General features: G+C 42.3%; 1 pseudogene; it reads right to left on the bottom strand.

The window, feature by feature from the left end:
* Positions 1 to 16,164: 16,164 nt before the first annotated feature.
* LOC143650988 (acetoacetyl-CoA synthetase pseudogene) lies at positions 16,165 to 17,588 on the bottom strand (annotated as a pseudogene).
* Between the last annotated feature and the right edge of the window lie 992 nt (positions 17,589 to 18,580).

Here is an 18,580-nt window from a genome sequence, read left to right as displayed (position 1 = left end):
GGTTCTCATGGAGAGCAAAAAGCATGTGATTTACATAGGACAGGGTTGAATGCGGAAGTAGGAATGAAGCACAAGAGGAAAAGAACCAGAGTATGTTTAGGGACTTGATTATGATGATTATATTGAGGGACCATTATCTTAAGCAAGCTAAGGAAATAAGCAAGGAAAAGAGGTGGGTGAAGGAAGAGAACGTGTCATTCTTTAAATGTATGCAAATATTCTTACCTGATAATATCCTCAGGCTGAGGAGCCTGGACACACGTTCATGACTGGTGCTTTCAGCCTCCAATTTTCTGCTCAGCATCTTACCACTACTTCACCAAAATATCCTCATCTTCCTGCCCAGTGGCATTCTCTTGTCTTCAGTTCACACCCAACCTTCACTTTGGAGGATAATATTCTCACTCAAGTGTGCCTCCTACTTTTTCATTTGGATCTCAAAGCAAAAGCAAAAAGAGCAATAAATATGTTGTGAAAATCTTAAATGTATGAATAACAGATGAATTTCTGTAACCTATCATGTAGGGTGTATTTGTCCTTAAATACTGCATTCCTCAGTCTGTGACTTTTCTAAATTGACACCAATATCACCAGTGATGGCAATTTTCATGAGGCTCCTAGACAAGAAGGGACACCGACAGCTTTGGTCTTATATTGATGTAATTGATCTAAATATTGTATTTCCATGCAATTCTCTATGTGGCCCATAAGTTTGGAAAAAGGGAGAAATAAAATGATCTAATAACCTATGGGAATACATAACTCCATATACTTAATTATCCAAGACATATTATTATATTCACAACTGTGTTACCTCTTTCTCTCACTAGACTTTGTGGGTTAATGATCCAATATCATTTAATTAGTAAACATTTTAAAATTAAATTCCTCTCCTTGTTTTCCCTACTCATCTTCCCTCCACTCTGTTCCATTGTCCCTTGTGCTCTACAAAGCCTGTGATTCTCTGCACACACCTCCAGTTTCTTCCTGCAGCTTCTTTTCTTTCAAGAATTTTTATGTTTCATGGACATGCTCTGCCTTTTTGTGAATTAGTCCATCACACATTCTTCCTTCCTCCAAGTCACTTCTTCCTCTGTTTTTCTGTTTCATGCATAAGTTGCATACTCAACTTTTAGTACGCAAATCAAGGGGCACCACTTTTGAGAAACCTTCCTGAAATTCACAGTAGAGCATTTCTCAGGCAACATTTTACTTTTGAAACCTCTTCCATGTTTGTTTCTTAATTATTGATTTGGAATTTCCTCTTGTAATTACAAATACCCCCAAAATGTGGGGCATATTAACATTACATACACTACAGCTGGTCAGAGCATTGGGCATGCAGGTTTTCCCAACACTATTGCATGAAAGCAATGAGATCAGAGAGCAGAAATTCATAGGACCATGGAGAATACTGAAGATTGACTGTGGACCGCAAGGTTTGTTCTGGGATTGCACAATGGGTCATGCAGGGAGGGTTGCCATAGTGGATATCAGTGTCCCTGATGCCAATAAAACTTGGGCTGACACTTGTGTTCAAAAGGGGTACCCAATGCCAGAACCTCCCTGAGCCTGACAGAGCCTCAGGCACCTGCTCAAAGACCCATGTGTGAAAGAACCTGCTTCCTGCCGGGGCTCTCCTAATGGTCCCACAAAACACCCTTGCCCATCAGCCTCCTTGAACCACAAGATGCCCAGGTCATGGAAAATGAGGGAAAGGAGGGTTGTGCCTAATTTTTATGAATAACCCATCTTTTTTTGAGGTCAATAAGGAGGAAATAACATCAGTAAAATTATATTGAGGACCTCAGGGGCTGTGTCTACACTGGTGTGGACTCCTCTCCTCCTTGTGCTCCTAGTCCATTGCCCAGGTAGAGATGAGCCCTAGGGGCTGACTCAGATCTCAGTAGCTTAACCTGATCTCTGTTCATCAGTCATGCATTTTGATTGTGTACCTGCAGTTTCCATCTTCCAGCTTATGTTGATTCAACTGTGCTCCCTCTGAATCCCAAGTAACATCTGTGAGACTCACCCTCACTCTGAGTAATAACATCAGCATTGGAAGTTTTGCCATATCCTGGAACCTGAAGAAACCAGAGAGACCTTCCTGGTATCTCCTGTACTACCACATTGAATCAGATAAGCACTGGGGATCTCCACTTCTCTAGATCCAAAGATGTCTCAGCCACTGCAGGTGATTTGCTCATCTCTGGAATCTAGTTTGAGGACAAAACTCACTATTATTGTGTGATCCAGCATAGCAATACTGCTAAAGTGGCACAGGCATTTGCAGACATGGGACAAATCCAGCCAAAAGGGGCTGACCTGAGACTATTATAATGATATTAAACTACATTTATTCTTCTTATTATAAAAAATTCCCCATCCAGAAATTATATCCTAGATTTTCACCAAATAATATAGACTTAAGAATGTATCATTTTTTACTAAACATTGTCCCAAAAGAATGGACTCCATCATTCTATGCATGGTCAGTACCCCATCAGCTGTGTGCAGGGAGATGCCTTCAGTTCCTTTTACTTCTTCAAGCACCCCCATACCTGTGCTCAACTAACATAGAGTTGGAGCAAACTCCCTCTGTACATAAATCTCATGCCATATTATTGAATATTATATACATCCTTGATTAATTTAAAAACTATTTTTGTGTATATTTATACATGTACATAAAAACAGTCTTTCTGAATATCTACTCTTTTTCTTTCATTTTAATAAATTTTTTCTTTTGGGATTTCCCCATGTAGCAGGATGAAAATGTACTTATTTATCCTAAACTGCTGCACAGAATAAAAACCTAGCTTCATGAAAAAATTACCCCTTCCTTTATTTTATAAAATAAAATACACAACAGAAGTGTGAGCTGCTTGCTCATTAATGGACTCCCTGTTCTGTGTCAGCTAGATTGTTTCTTAGGGCTCTACCCCACCCTCCTGAACCTCAGCCACACCTTGGGTATCAAATCAGAGAGGCCACCAGCCCATCAAGGGCACAGGTCAGGCTCAGGTGGTGCAGGAGTCCTTGGCCTGTTGGTGCCAACAGCAGTGTAGCCAGTAGGTGGCGCTGTGGGGCTGTCCTCTGGGTGAAAGCACTGGGCTCTCCCAGCTGGGAAAACCTCAGTGGTTTGTTGGAGAGGTGAGAATGTGAGTTCACTCACTTGTGACCAGACTGCAGCTGTCAGGCTTCAGGAAACTGAGACCTCACCAAAAAGATCAGTTACATGATTTTTTCTTGCTCCTTTTCTTCCTTCATACACAGATTCATCACCCAAGGCTAAAGGCACTGGGGTGGACAAGGAGTAGGACCATATTTGAATGCAAGATCTCTTCCTTCTTAGTGTCTTGGGAGAGAACAAAAGACGTAGGGGAGCCCAGGGCGTATGCTGCAGCCTCTGGAGGCAGAACTTTGAGCACCTGCACCATGACTCCCAAGGCCCCATGCCTCCTTCCCCTTCTCAATCTCTGTCCAGGTGAAGGCTGATATAATGTGGGGGGAGGGCAGTTCCTTATGGGATCCATAACCTGCCTTGGCCCCTCTCCCTTCCTCAATGGACTCACTGTCTCTTTGTCTCTCCTTGATCCAGTATGTGTAGCCAAGGCAAGGCTGACTCAGTTACCTTCAGTGTCTCATGACCTAGGTTATATAGCCACAATCACATGCACTGTAAACAGTAACAACATGGGCAACCAGGGAGCAATGTGACTGCAAAAGCACCTGGGCTGGGTCACCAGACTCCTGACTGACAGGAATAACAACTGAGCCCCAGGATCTCAGAGAGATTCTGAGGCACCAGGTCAGGCAATATGGCCTCCCTGAGCATCTCTGGGCTCCAGCCTGGGGGCAAGACTGATTATTACTGCTCAGAATGGGACAGTAGTCTGAGTGCTAGCACTGTGTTCCAAGTTCATGAGGAAATGAAAAAGACCTATGAAATTTTTCTGCTTGTTCACTACCCACAGGCTTGAGATGTCATGGACCTGAGAGGTCTTGGCTTAGATTCAGCTGGACAGTGTTGGGGATTAGAAGGAATTATGAAATGAAGTGTTTCTCTTAAATAGTGATTAACAAAACTCAATAAATACATTTAGTACTATTAGAATGACCCATTCACTAAATATTTATCTACAATCCAATTCATAATGGATTAAATTCTTTTCAGAAATGTCATTACAAATAGACATGTAGAAAGGAACTGATTGAATAAATATGATGCCTGGAGGAGCTGAAGGACTGGTCATTTTCCTAACTTATCCACAGCAGGCATTCAATTCAACATCATCATCCAGTGCCCAAATCTGTGGTTGATCAGCCATCATGGTGTACATGGACCATGTATTTGGTTTACCAGCAATAGGTCCATGATGCCACAGTAAATCTGGTTAAAATTCTCCTCTTCATGCATCAGTACATCCATCCCCTCAATCATTCTTCTAACACACATCTTTCCTCTTCCTATCTGCTCCTGAATGAAACTGTGAGAGGAGAATTGATGGTTGCAATGGTGGGACAGTCTGAGAAATGTCCCCTGTGAAGGTTTGTGCTGGACACTGACTTAGACCACAGGAGCATGACAAGCAGGGGAGATTCTATTGAGTTTAATCCTGTGGAATTAATGGATATGGACCAGACTGATGTCATAAGGAGAAAAAGACTCTAGGCTTGGACAATAGCACTTTCCAGAAAATAAAATTAAGAAACTTTGGTTTCTTTTCTTACCAAAGAATTGAAAGAAGAAACTTTGGAATGAACCAGGCAAGTTGAGGTGATACCTGGGTCAAGAAAATTGACTCTGGATGACTCTTGATGAGATGAAGGAAAAACTGGGCCAGTTTGTTGAGAACACCTGTCCTGAGAATTGAGGGCTTGAGTGTAAATTCCCCATGGGGTGAAGGAAGAATCCTTACCGGGACAATGACATTGTCAACTGTGAATTAAGAGAGAACGAATTGAACAGTAAAGTGTGGGAAGAACAGAGAAAAGGAGCTTACTTAGGAGACAGAGGAAATGATGATGATCTTCCCTAAATAAGTGATTCTGGAGGAAAAGAAAGAAGGGAAATTTCAGATCTATATGTACATGTGGTTGGTCAGTGGGCACTGAGTGGCCTTTGAGAGACAGAAAAGTAAAGCATCTATTAGGAGGATGACATTAGGTATGATATTATGTACCTAATATGAGGTTGGGGATTTGGATGGATGTTTATATCCTGTTCTAGTTTGCTAGCTACCAGAATGCAAGCCAGAAATTGAATGGCTTTAAAAAAGGAGAATTTAATAAGATGCTAGCTTATAGTTCTAAGGCCAAGAAATTGTCCAAATTAAAATAGGTCCATAGAAATGTCCAATTTAAGGCATCCAGAGAAAGGTACTTTGGTTCAAGAAGGCCAATGAAGTTCAAGTTTCTCTCTCAAGTGAGAAGGCACATGGTGAACACAGTCACAGTTTCTCTCTTGGCTGGAAGGCACATGGTGAGAAAGACATCATCTGCTAGCTTTCTCTCCTGGCTTCCTGTTTCATGAAGCTCCGTGAGAGGTATTTTCCTCCTTCATCTCCAAAGGTCGATGGCTTGTGGGCTTTCTACTTCTCGTGGCTATGTCATTCTTCTCTGCTCTCTGAATCTCTCATTCTACAAAATGTTTCCTCTTTTCTAGGACTCCAGTAAACTAATCAAGGCCCACCCAAATGGGTGGAGACACACCTTAATCCACTTTAACAACCACTCTTGATTGGGTTGCATCTCTGGGGAGATGATCTAATTACATACAATATTGAATAGGGATTATTCTGCCTTTACAAAATGGGATTTTGATTAAAACATGGCTTTTCAAGAGTACATGCATCCTTTCAAGCCAGCACATTCCACCCTCTTGACCCTAAAAAAGACATGTTTTTTCCTGTATACAAAATACATTAATTTCATAACAATATCAGAGATCTTTAAACCATTTCAGTAAAAATGTAAATGAAATACAAAGTTAGAAACAGTACAAACTCTTATCAAATTTAGTTACAGGCATGGTCTGTTCTAAGGTAAAATTTCCTCTGGCTCTGGAAATGCAGAACAAGTTATTTACTGCCAATAAACAAAGAAGGAATGGACACAGGATACATACACCCATTTTCATAGGGAGAAAGGAATACAGGGGTCACTAGACCCATACAGTTTTGAAAGCCTGCAGGACAGAGACCACTAGATTTCAAAGTCTGAGAGTCATTTATCTTTGGGGTTCTGAGAGCAGGAGTCTCACACTTTCCAAGGGCCTATGCAGAGGACTGCCTCCCTCCAAATGCAATCTTGGGGGACGTTGGGGTGACCACCTTTTTCTTGGTTCTACCTTCTCCATGCATTGTGTCCACACCCAGGCTCTCTGCCTTCTCCAGGGCTCATGCTCATCCTCTCCATGTGGCGGCAGCCAGGCTCTTCCTAAACCTCAAGAAATGTGCTTCACCATCTTCAATGCTAAGGTGGCATGACTCTTCCACTGCCATGAGATGGAAGGACTATCCTTCGCCTTTGGGGAAAACTCACCCTCTCCACAGGTTTGGATGGGTCCACTCTCCTGGGCTGAGGTTTCTTGACTTCAGACCTCTGTCTCCCTGGTTTTGCTTCTGAAGTTATATTTCCTCCAATGTGTCCCTTTTATGTCCCTCTCAGTCCTGACCAACAGTGGTTCTTTTTATACCGATCCTTCAACACTCTCATTGGCTTTCTATGCAGTAGCCTTGGATCATGCCCATCAAGCATAAGGATTTTCCACAACTCCTTCCTGGATAACTCCATGTCCAATCATGGCTTTCTCTGAACTGGCTGGCTGGTTCCACATTAGGTTAAATCCTCACACAGGGCACTATTCTCTGGGGTCTCCCTTCCTGGAGATGCAGAATTTTCCAGAACTTCAATTTCTGGTTTCTTTGCATCCAACAGTTCGGTTCTCATTTTACCTCTTTCCTGTCACATTTCACTATAAGCTGTGAGGAGAAATCAGGCTGCACTTTCAACATTTAATTTGGAGATCTCTTCTGCTAAATATCCAAGTCCATGGTTTTAAAATCTGCCTTCCTGACAAAACCACTGGTAAATTTTGCCAGATTATCTGCAATTTTAAAATAAGGCTTGCTTTCATTCCTGTTTGCAATAGCACATGCCTCATCTCTGTGTAAAGCCTGGTCAACAGTATCTTTGGAGTCCACATTTCTACCAACAGTCTCTTCAAAGGATTCTAGGCCTTCTCTATCAAGATCATCACAACTCCTCCAAAATCTTCCTCTCATCAATTTAAAAAGCTGTTCCAACATGTTTGGTATTTGCAAACTGCAGCAGCAGCACCCCACTCCTGGTACCAAAATCTGTTCTAGTTTGATAGCTGTCAGAATGCAATATGGCAGAAATTGAATGACTTTTTTTTTTATTAATTAAAAAAAGAATTAACGAAACAATTAGAAATCATTCCAATCTACATGTACAATCAGTAATTCTTAATAACATCACATAGTTGCATATTCATCATTTCTTAGTACATTTGCATCGATTTAGGAAAAGAAATAAAAAGACAAAAGAATAAGAATTAAAACAATAATAGGAAGAAAAAAAACAAAAAAAACAAAAACAAAAAACCTATACCTCACATGCAGCTTCATTCAGTGTTTTAACATAATTGCATTACAATTGGGTAGTATTGTGCTGTCCATTTCTGAGTTTTTATATCCAGTCCCGTTGTACAGTCTGTATCCCTTCATCTCCAATTATCCCTTCTCTTTTTTTTTTTTTAATTAACGGAAAAAAAGAAATTAACCCAACATTTAGAGATCATACCATTCTACACATGCAATCATTAATTCTTAACATCATCACATAGATGCATGATCATCATTTCTTAGTACATTTGCATTGGTTTAGAAGAACTAGCAACATAACCGAAAAAGATATAGAATGTTAATATAGAGAAAAAAATAAAAGTAATAATAGTAAAATCAAAACAAAACAACACAAAACAAAACAAAAACCTATAGCTCAGATGCAGCTTCATTCAGTGTTTTAACATGATTACTTTACAATTAGGTATTATTGTGCTGTCCATTTTTGAGTTTTTGTATCTAGTCCTGTTACACAGTCTGTATGCCTTCAGCTTCAATTACCCATTGTCTTACCCTGTTTCTAACTCCTGCTGAACTCTGTTACCAATGACATATTTCAAGTTTATTCTCGAATGTCCGTTCACATCAGTGGGACCATACAGTATTTGTCCTTTAGTTTTTGGCTGGATTCACTCAGCATAATATTCTCTAGGTCCATCCATGTTATTACATGGTTCATAAGTTTATCTTGTCTTAAAGCTGCATAATATTCCATCGTATGTATATACCACAGTTTGTTTAGCCACTCTTCTGTTGATGGAGATTTTGGCTGTTTCCATCTCTTTGCAATTGTAAATAATGCTGCTATAAACATTGGTGTGCAAATGTCCGTTTGTGTCTTTGCCCTTAAGTCCTTTGAGTAGATACCTAGCAATGGTATTGCTGGGTCGTATGGCAGTTCTATATTCAGCTTTTTGAGGAACCGCCAAACTGCCTTCCACAGTGGTTGCACCCTTTGACATTCCCACCAACAGTGGATAAGTGTGCCTCTTTCTCCGCATCCTCTCCAGCACTTGTCATTTTCTGTTTTGTTGATAATGGCCATTCTGGTGGGTGTGAGATGATATCTCATTGTGGTTTTGATTTGCATTTCTCTAATGGCCAGGGACATTGAGCATCTCTTCATGTGCCTCTTGGCCATCCGTATTTCCTCTTCTGAGAGGTGTCTGTTCAAGTCTTTTTCCCATTTTGTAATTGGGTTGGCTGTCTTTTTGTTGTTGAGATGAACAATCTCTTTATAAATTCTGGATACTAGACCTTTATCTGATATATCATTTCCAAATATTGTCTCCCATTGTGAAGGCTGTCTTTCTACTTTCTTGATGAAGTTCTTTGATGCACAAAAGTGTTTAATTTTGAGGAGTTCCCATTTATTTATTTCCTTCTTCAGTGCTCTTGCTTTAGGTTTAAGGTCCATAAAACCGCCTCCAGTTGTAAGATCCATAAGATATCTCCCCACATTTTCCTCTAACTGTTTTATGGTCTTAGACCTAATGTTTAGATCTTTGATCCATTTTGAGTTAACTTTTGTATAGGGTGTGAGAGATGGGTCTTCTTTCATTCTTTTGCATATGGATATCCAGTTCTCTAGGCACCATTTATTGAAGAGACTGCTCTGTCCCAGGTGAGTTGGCTTGACTGCCTTATCAAAGATCAAATGTCCATAGATGAGAGGGTCTATATCTGAGCACTCTATTCGATTCCATTGGTCGATATATCTATCTTTATGCCAATACCATGCTGTTTTGACCACTGTGGCTTCATAATATGCCTTAAAGTCAGGCAGCGCGAGACCTCCAGCTTCGTTTTTTTTCCTCAAGATGTTTTTAGCAATTCGGGGCACCCTGCCCTTCCAGATAAATTTACTTATTGGTTTTTCTATTTCTGAAAAATAAGTTGTTGGGATTTTGATTGGTATTGCATTGAATCTGTAAATCAATTTAGGTAGGATTGACATCTTAACTATATTTAGTCTTCCAATCCATGAACACGGTATGCCCTTCCATCTATTTAGGTCTTCTGTGATTTCTTTTAGCAGTTTTTTGTAGTTTTCTTTATATAGGTTTTTTGTCTCTTTAGTTAAATTTATTCCTAGGTATAGAAATTGAATGACTTTTAAAAGGGGGAATTTAATAAGTGCTAGTTTACAGTTCTAAGGCCAAGAAAATGTCCCAATTAAAACAAGTCTATAGAAATGTCCAATTTAAGGCATCCAGAGAATGATATCTTGGTTCAAGAAGGCTGACAAAGTTCAGGGTTTCTCTCTCAAGTGAGAAGGCACATGGTGAACACAGTCACAGTTTCTCTCTCAGCTAGAAGGGCACATGGTGAGCACTGTGTCATTTGTTAGCTTTCTCTCCTGGCTTCCTGTTTCATAAAACTCCCTATTTTCCATCTTCATTTCCAAAGATCACTGGCTTGTGGACTTTCTGCTTCTCGTGGCTATGTCATTCTTCTCTGCTCTCTCTGAATCTCTCATTCTTCAAAATGTTTCCTCTTTTCTAGGAATCCAATAAACCAATCATGACCCACCCAAATGGGTGTAGGCACACCCTAATCCATCTTAACAACCACTTTTGATTGGGCTACATCTCCAAGGAGATGATCTAATTATATACAATTTTGAGTAGAGATTATTCTGCCTTTATGAAATGGGATTTTGACTAAAACATGACTTTTCAAGGGTACATTACATCCTTTCAAGCTCACAAATATCCCATCTCATATAAGGCGAACAGAATCACGGTTTTCTGGGAAAATAAATATTTACTTTTCTGGTTACCTCAGGAGAGGGAAGGAATTTTAGGAGAGTATTCCATGGGGAGATACGTAGAGTGATTTTCACATTCTAATTCTAATTTATTATTTGCTTCGTTAAGGGTTTGTTTTTTTTTATTTTATTTTATTTTATTTTTGGCATAGGCAGGCTCCAAGAATAGAACCTATGTCTCCAGCACAGTAAGCAGCAATTCTGCCACTGAGCCCCCAGTGCACTGGCCTGCACTGTTAAGTTTTAAGCTAAGAATGTACTTGTGGAAAAATGATGAATCCCAAAGGCCAACCATCATGGGAGGAATGACCACTCTACTGTGAATTTAAGTTTGTGAAAATTAAGGTCCCAATCACAGAAGCATATGGGGAGGGTGGTCTCTGGTCCTCCCAAAGTGGTTACATCAGAAAAGACCATCTGTAGAAACAGTGCCTGTGCTGGGAGTTTTGAGAAGCCTTAGAGTGCCCTGAGGATCTGGCTTAAGGGCCGGTAGGTTGCACTGTGGAGCTGGATCTGAGAAGTTGCTAAAGATGGGCATGACAGCTGGGAAAGCCCTCAGCTCTCTCTAAGACACAGGGTAAGCTCATTCATCAGTGATTGGTGAATTTCATATGCCTTTGAGTCTCCCATTTCCCGGTAATTGCCTAGGCCTGCCTCTCTCACCCCACTGCCTGTGATTCTGGTCCCCCTCTCCTCCTCCCCATGGAGTCTTTGCCTGTGGTTGTGCAAAGAGAGGTACAGAAAGTGAAGGGAAAAGAGCATGTTTGCTTAAAATAGCTCTGGCCTCAGGGGACAAGAATGTGGTCACTGCAGCTCTACAATATTTCCTGGACACCAAGCTGGTGGCATCTCCTCCTGGGCCCAAGCTTGTTTCTCCTGCACAGGCAGATAGTATTTTCTTAAAGGAGGATAATCTCCCTAGTGGGAAATTATGATGACCACATATGGTATGTGCATATTCAAACTGAGTTCAGGGGTCCTCAGGATGGTCCCTGCAGACTGCAAATTCTGAGGCCAGTTCAGCTCTTCTGATTGTCTTTTTCAGATCTGACACACTTTTTTTATGTTTGATGGCCCTAATTCTCAAACAGGTAAGATGTTCCTTTTTTGCTGTGATCTCAATTATGTGAATAAAAGACATGTATGTTTCATAATGCAAGGTGGAAACTCATTGCTATATTTCAAATGGACTGCTAGTCCTAAGGAACACATGACAGATCATTTCATTTCAAGTTCACATTCATAAAAGACACCTACCAGAGTCACCAGTACCCTTCCAGCTACTCATGAGTCACTCACTCTAGAAGGGCACTTTCCATTAGGAATATAAGAAGTGCCTCTTAGTTCATGAAATGCAGAACCCAACATGAAAAAGGCAAGCAAAACAAAATAAAGAACAAACAGATGAAACTAGTTTTATCATATATTTTTATCCTCTAAGCACACCCAAGTATTGCAATTTCAACTTTGATCAATATAACAAATTAGTAAAGAAAAATTTGATGCCTGTTATTTTGTAATAAGTCTCCTAAATCTGATATTTACTTTACAATTACAGCAAGTCTCAGTTCAGACTTGCTGCAGCTGGAGTGCTTACCAGCTATATGGAGCAATCTTTTTGGATACAATACCATTTTGCAAATACTTCCTAATTTTCAGGCCTAAAAACCCCAATTACAACTGTTCAATTTGACTAATTTAGGGAGAAAGCAACCACAGAAAGCCTGTAAGGAAATTGATGTGGGTGTGTTTCAATAAAAACATTATTGATAAATGCAGGCAGCATCTTGATTGACCTGTGTACCTTGTGTGCTCACCAGTGGTCTAGATTTCCATGTAACATATTCTCTTACCTCCCACCATGGCCATTTTAACCCAGACATACATACAGGAGTCCATTCTGCTGAATTCACCCTCTCCCCTCACTCCTCTCCTCCATCAGTCTCCCCATACTATTTATGGACAACCACAACTTGGACTCCCTCATCACTGAATCTGATCTTACACTGAAGAGGTCCTCTTTGGCTTAGGGGAGTTGGGGGCCCCTCATTCTCCTCAGACTGGTGAAGCCCCAGGATGAGCTGGGCCCTCTCCCTCACACAGGCTGTCTCTCCTCCCAGCCCTCCCTGGGCTTTTTATCCCTCAGAGGTGAAGTAAAGGGTGAAAGAGAAAAGGTAAGGAGGCCCCCCGCCTGCCTTCAGGGGAATGGGGTATCAGAGAGAGGACCGTCAGGATTCTATGCTGCAGAGCTGCTAGATGTAGGCTGGTCTGTCACTGTGCTTTGTTATTCTGGTTAGTGAATCCAGAGCAAATTCCTTCAGTGAGTTGCTCAGTTGAAAATACTCTTCAATGATTTCCTGCTGGAGAGACCCCCGTCCAGCGTGATAAAGAATCTGCAGCCCGGAGAAGTGGTTTCCTGTGTGTGTTCTGCTTCTCAGCACCTCTTGGTGCAAAGCATTCAAGAGTTCTTGTCCCCTTAGGAAGCTCAGACCAGGCCCTGCCCAACCCCAAGCAGAGAGAACTGAGGGGAAACTCAGGGTGGGAACATCCTCCTCAAGTGTGGTTTATAATTTGCATGTAGGATCTTCCCTCCCTTTGAGTAGAGCAAGTGGATAAAGAGATGTTGGGCAGCTCTGGTACGGCTATGAGGCTGGTGAAGCAAAGATCTGGGGGCATCTTCACCATGGCTTGGACCTCATTTCTCCTCACCCTCCTCACTCTCTTCCCAGGTGACCAGCTGTCAGAGGGTCAGGAGAAGGGACAGAGTGGAGACTCTCGGGCACTGACATGTTCCTCTTGTCCAAGGGACATAACATGGCAATGTCTCTAGACTCACCATCTCTGTCCCTTGCTTTCATTCCATGGCCCTGGAAACAGTCTGGGTTGATTCAGGAAGCCTCTATGTCAGGCTTTCATGGACAGCCCATCACCATGACTTGAATGGTCAACCGCTTTTACCTTGGAGCTTTATCTCTCTTTCCTTCTTAAAAATTCAATCTAGTGCTCTCTGATCACCCATTGTGAGAAAAGTAACATTCACAGGCACCTTTCTGAAAAAAACTTGTGAGCTCAAGGTTTTTTCAATAGCATCTTAGTGAGGATTCTGCATCGTGGAGAAGGTAAATTGATGTGTAAATTCAATAAAGCCTTGAATTGATGGTGGAATAAATAGTTCTCACTTCTTTCAGCATTGATGACATCTGCCCTATGAACAGCAAGGGATGCTGTGACACTACCCTGTGTTTCCAAAACTGGTTACAGTAAAGACCTTACCCTCAAAAAGGTCCCAGCCTGGGGATTTGGGCCCTGTGCTACTGATGGGGAATCCAAAGCTGTGCCCTCTCTGGCCTGGCAAATTCCCCAAGAAATAGCCTTGTGTCATCTCAAGAACTGCTTCTTCCCAGGGTTTTATCAAGGAGCAAATCAAACCTTCATCCTCCTCAGTCCACAGGGTGAGCTGAGCTCCAGCATCACAGTCAGGATGGCCTGGGTAGGCAGTAGATGGAAGCAAACTTACATGAACAGTCCATTCTCTGGCAGAGGGAGGGAGAAAAAAGGAGGCCTAAGGCAGACCAGCTCCTCTGTGCGCCTTATAGCATCCACCATGGCTTGGACTCCTCTCCTGCTCATGCTCCTCTCTCACTGCACAATTGAAGACAAACCTCAGGAACTCAGGGCAGATCCAAGCCTGCCTCAGCCCCTCTGGTTCAGACCACCAAGTAGCTTAGACCTGGACCCTGCTCCAACTCGCATGCATACCTGTGGTTTCAGGTTCCATTTCCCAACCTGTGCTGACTCAGCTACCCTCCCTTTCTGCATCTCTGGGAACAATGGCCAGATGTACTTGCACCTGAACCACTGGCTTCAGTGTTTGAGTTTTCAGCATATGTTGGCATCAGCAGAAGCCACAGAGCACCCCCAGTCCTTCCTGTACTAGTACTCAATGTCGACAAGTTGCAGGGGCCTGCGTTCACAATTGAGTTTCTAGATACAAAGATACCTCAAGAAATACAACATATTTTCACATTTTGGGGTTGTATCTTGAGGACAAAGCTGAATATTACTATGTGATTAAGGACAGCTGTGCTGCTCAAAGTGACACAGGCAGATGGGGTCTCTGTTTCAGGTTTCTGAAGCATCAGGGGAAGAAAGACAAAGGATAAACACAAACAAACAAAAAAAAGATAATTCTCATGACAACAACACATTCTACCCCTGGCAGCCCACATTGGGTAAAGTCAGAGTTTCTGGTATTGTATTTTTCCTCTTCAAGGAAAGCACCTCTGTCTTTGGTAAGACTCTCTTGGGACACAGGCCCCAGGGGGCTTCCTGTGAACACAGACACTGCACATTGTGGTCAAAGCACAGATGTCCCCTTCCCTCTCATCAGATGCACCCAGGGCTGGCTAAAGCACTCTATGAATAAGGACAGGGCATGAAGGTGTTAAGTGCTGCTGAGAAAGCAGGTCCTGGGGAAATCTACACAAAAGGCTGAACTGGCTAATTTGCTGTGCCTACTGCTTCATTTGTAATATCAAGAAGAGGGATTTAGAATGTGAGTAATGGGAACCTTGGGCCACAAAAGGGTGGATGACCCATAATTGCTGATGTGACTTTGCCACAGCTGATACCTTTCAGGAACCTGGGACCCCTGTGGGTGTTTCATGCTGAGCCTGCATGACCTGAGGTGTGTCCTCCTCTCCTTCCATATCTGTTCAGAATTTTGCCATACTCAGGGTGTTAGTGTGCTTATGTGGATCACCAGGGTGCAGGAACTCCCAAATATAGCAAAAAGTAACTGTAGCCCAGGAAGCTTCTGAGCAGGTCCCAGAACAGCTACACACATCTTTAGACAGAGCTTCAGAAACACTATAGGTAACAGTAAAGACTAGTACTCAGGGCTTCCAGGCAGAACCCTTACAGTAGGGACTCCTTCAGCCAGATTCCCTGGGGCTAGCAAGAGTGGCTATCACTGCAAGAAAGCTCAGTGCATCACCGATGACTTCAATAGCTCCAATCTCTGAGAAGAGTAGAAACTGCCCTCCATGCTGCTATGTGACTCATCACTTCCCCATTGTATCTGCCTGGGCAAAAACCAGCTCAGCTTTTGTCTTCTAGTCTCACCTGAGCAACTAAACCCAGAGGGTCTGATACTCTAAACTTTGTCTATCTTTATGGGGTGAATGAAATGAATTCCTTTTCTTCTTACTTTCCCAATGACCACAGAATCATTGTGTTCAGAAGCAAAAATAGCCCCAACACGTGCTATTTTGGGATAATAAGACAGTTAGCAGTCAAGAATGAGTGACCCAGGAGACCCAGGTATCCCAGTGCTTTGAACACAGAATGTCCCCTGATCCTTGGAAAGCCTCTGTGGACCGTCCCTTGAGCTCTGAAACCTTAGCAGAGCCTGGCTTCTGTCTTCCTCTTAAGTTTCCACTCTCAGGACTTCCTGTGTCCTGACTTTCAGCACAGACTCCCACCAAGGAGATGACACTCAAGCCTACCCATTTCTAGAATGAGATTGGGAATGTGGTGCATAGAAGGTCTAATGTGGATGATGTTGTGGATGTTTTCCACCTGGGAAGACCTGAATTTGGTGTCCAGAAGCCATCTTTGGCCATCTACAACCCTTTCCTTGCTGCACTGCAACCCACATTGTCCATCACCTCCTTGAATTCTTTCACAATATTATAGATTTCCAATCTACCAAATCACATTTGTTTGGTGTTGAGTATTCTGTCACTGCAGCCAAGCATAATGATTCCTACAGGTCCTGGGGTTGATCCTACAGGATTTACAGTGCACTCAGACACAAGAGAATCTGGAGAATAATGCTGTTCTGTACTTTTTCACATTCTTGTCCTTGAAGAAATGTATGGGCTGGCAGAGAATCAGCTCAGTGCACAATCATTCACCCTTCTGTCCTCAGACTGCCTTTCCTTCCTCAGTCCAGACTTCTACCACCATGCCCAGGTTCCAGGTCTGAACTCTCTTTTGTACACAGGAACAGAATAATTCTGGCCCATGAAGTATGAAATGAATTCAGTGCCACCTGAGATGGAGCCCAGGAGGATGCTTCTCTTGATGGATCTTAGACATATCTGTAGATTTGGGTGGTCAGCAGCAAGCAAGAAGACAGAATCATGAGAAACACCTGGACACTGTGGGTTTCTACTGGTTTCATGTCTTTCTTTTCCAGCACAGACAGCCATTGACCCTGCTTCCCTGAATGGTGATGTTATACATCAACCAAGTCCCAGAGCACATTGGATGTGAGGATGACGGGGAGCCAACATACAGGACCAAGACATACCTATGGCCAGTGCAGTCACAAGCCAACTCCCCCTCATCCAAAAAAGCAAAATGTAGGATGATGTCACTTTGGGTCATGTTGCCATGAAACACATACTCCTTCATGTGCTGGAGGAGGGTGCTGCAGCAGAATGCACCATGCACTTCAGAGCATCTGTCATGCTCAATGAAATATAATTATGAAAGGAGGGTTGAAAGCAGTTGCTCAAACTCCAGCTAGGGAGTTTGCTCTTCTGTCCTGGTTTTAAGAAAAACACCCAGAAGGTGATCTGTGGAATCTTGGAAAGTCTATGCTCTCCCATTTTTCAAGTCTAACAATCCTTTCATGACCTGTGGAAGTTTTTCTATGTGGTTGCATTCTTTGTATTGTGCACCATGGTGTCTTTGGAAATGAGCATCCATTGGATTTGATAAAACTGGTACAGAACACCATTTAAACCAGAGTCTGGGGAAATGGAGCTCTAAATGGCACCAATGTTGGTGGCAGCCAGTGTACCCTCCACAGTGTACTCTCAATTCGGCAAATAACCAAATACATGATTTCGTATTTTCACGCCTATTTTTCTCAACACTGCAGCAAACAGAGCCACTCTTTCCCTCAAGTCTTCAAGAGTTATTTTTACCACTTCCTCTGTCTCCCCTTCCAACATAAAGGGCAACCCAGTCCTTCTCCATCTTTCACAGTAGGTTTTCTGCATAGTTTAGTAGTTGCCTTCAAACCACTTGGGAACATCCACAATCCTGTTCAATGTGTCCACAACTTCATCATACCTGTGTGAGAAGACAATGCCACTGAATTTGCAGGACCCTGCCCAGAAGTCTGAAAGGGACCCCACTGAACAATGGTACATATCAGTATACTTTCCCCATGCCAGGCCACGTGCTATGGACCACCACTGGGAAGTGATGCCTCTGCATGTGCTTCCTGCTGCTAGGCTCTTTTATCACCTTGGCTCCGTGATCTCATCTTGCCATGCACCCCCTCCTGAGCTCCAACTTAGCATCATTTTGATCATAAGAACTCATCCAATGTTGTAGCTTTTTTCTGATCTCAATTACCATACAAATAAGGATTCCATTATTGTATTTTTATTATGAACACTTTTTCCATTTTCCATTTTCCATGAGAATCCACAAGTTCACATTTTCTGAAATATACAGCTCAGAATGGGAAGGCAGGAAGATAATTCCCTGGGCCTGTGGGTTGGAAGCTGACTAGACTGGACTGTTATAAATAATCCACATACAGGCCCTTCTGGGCTGTGTTAGAGCAGGCCCCTTCATCTGTAATGTTCACACATATCCTGGGGGGGGATTAAAATGTGGATTCCCACTCAGGGGGCACTGGAGTTGGGCCTAAGACTCTGCATTTCTAATAAGACCCTCCATCAACAAAATCTATGGTCATTTTTAGTAACAGTCTAAGAGAATCACATAAAACAAGAATTGGGTTTTGCAGCAGAAACTCTCTGAGGGGATGAATGGCTTGGATTAGAGAAGAAATGTTCACTGTGTGCAGAAAGCAGATAAGAAAGTATTGTAGCAACAGAGCAGAAAGAGATAAAATTTCCTCTTCCTTTAACAACAAGAAAACCAAAATTGCACCCATATCTGCCTTAACTCCCCGCAGCCTCTTGTCCCACCTCCTTTTGGCTTCTCTTTGAACATATTCTTAAGCACTCACTGTCCATACTCTCTCATCCTTTCAGATATGACTCTTGATGCCCTTTTAAATCTTTAGTCCTCTCTACTTTTACCCTTCTTCTTCCCTCAGGCTTCCACAGTTAAATACCATGTCTTTATATCAGAAAACCACTGACATTTTTCCAGATAATTCCTCAGA

This window comes from Tamandua tetradactyla, chromosome 11, assembly GCF_023851605.1.
Source record: "Tamandua tetradactyla isolate mTamTet1 chromosome 11, mTamTet1.pri, whole genome shotgun sequence".
Lineage (NCBI taxonomy): Eukaryota > Metazoa > Chordata > Mammalia > Pilosa > Myrmecophagidae > Tamandua > Tamandua tetradactyla.
Note: the sequence above shows the minus strand (reverse complement) of the source record. Positions and strands in the feature narration are given on the sequence as shown.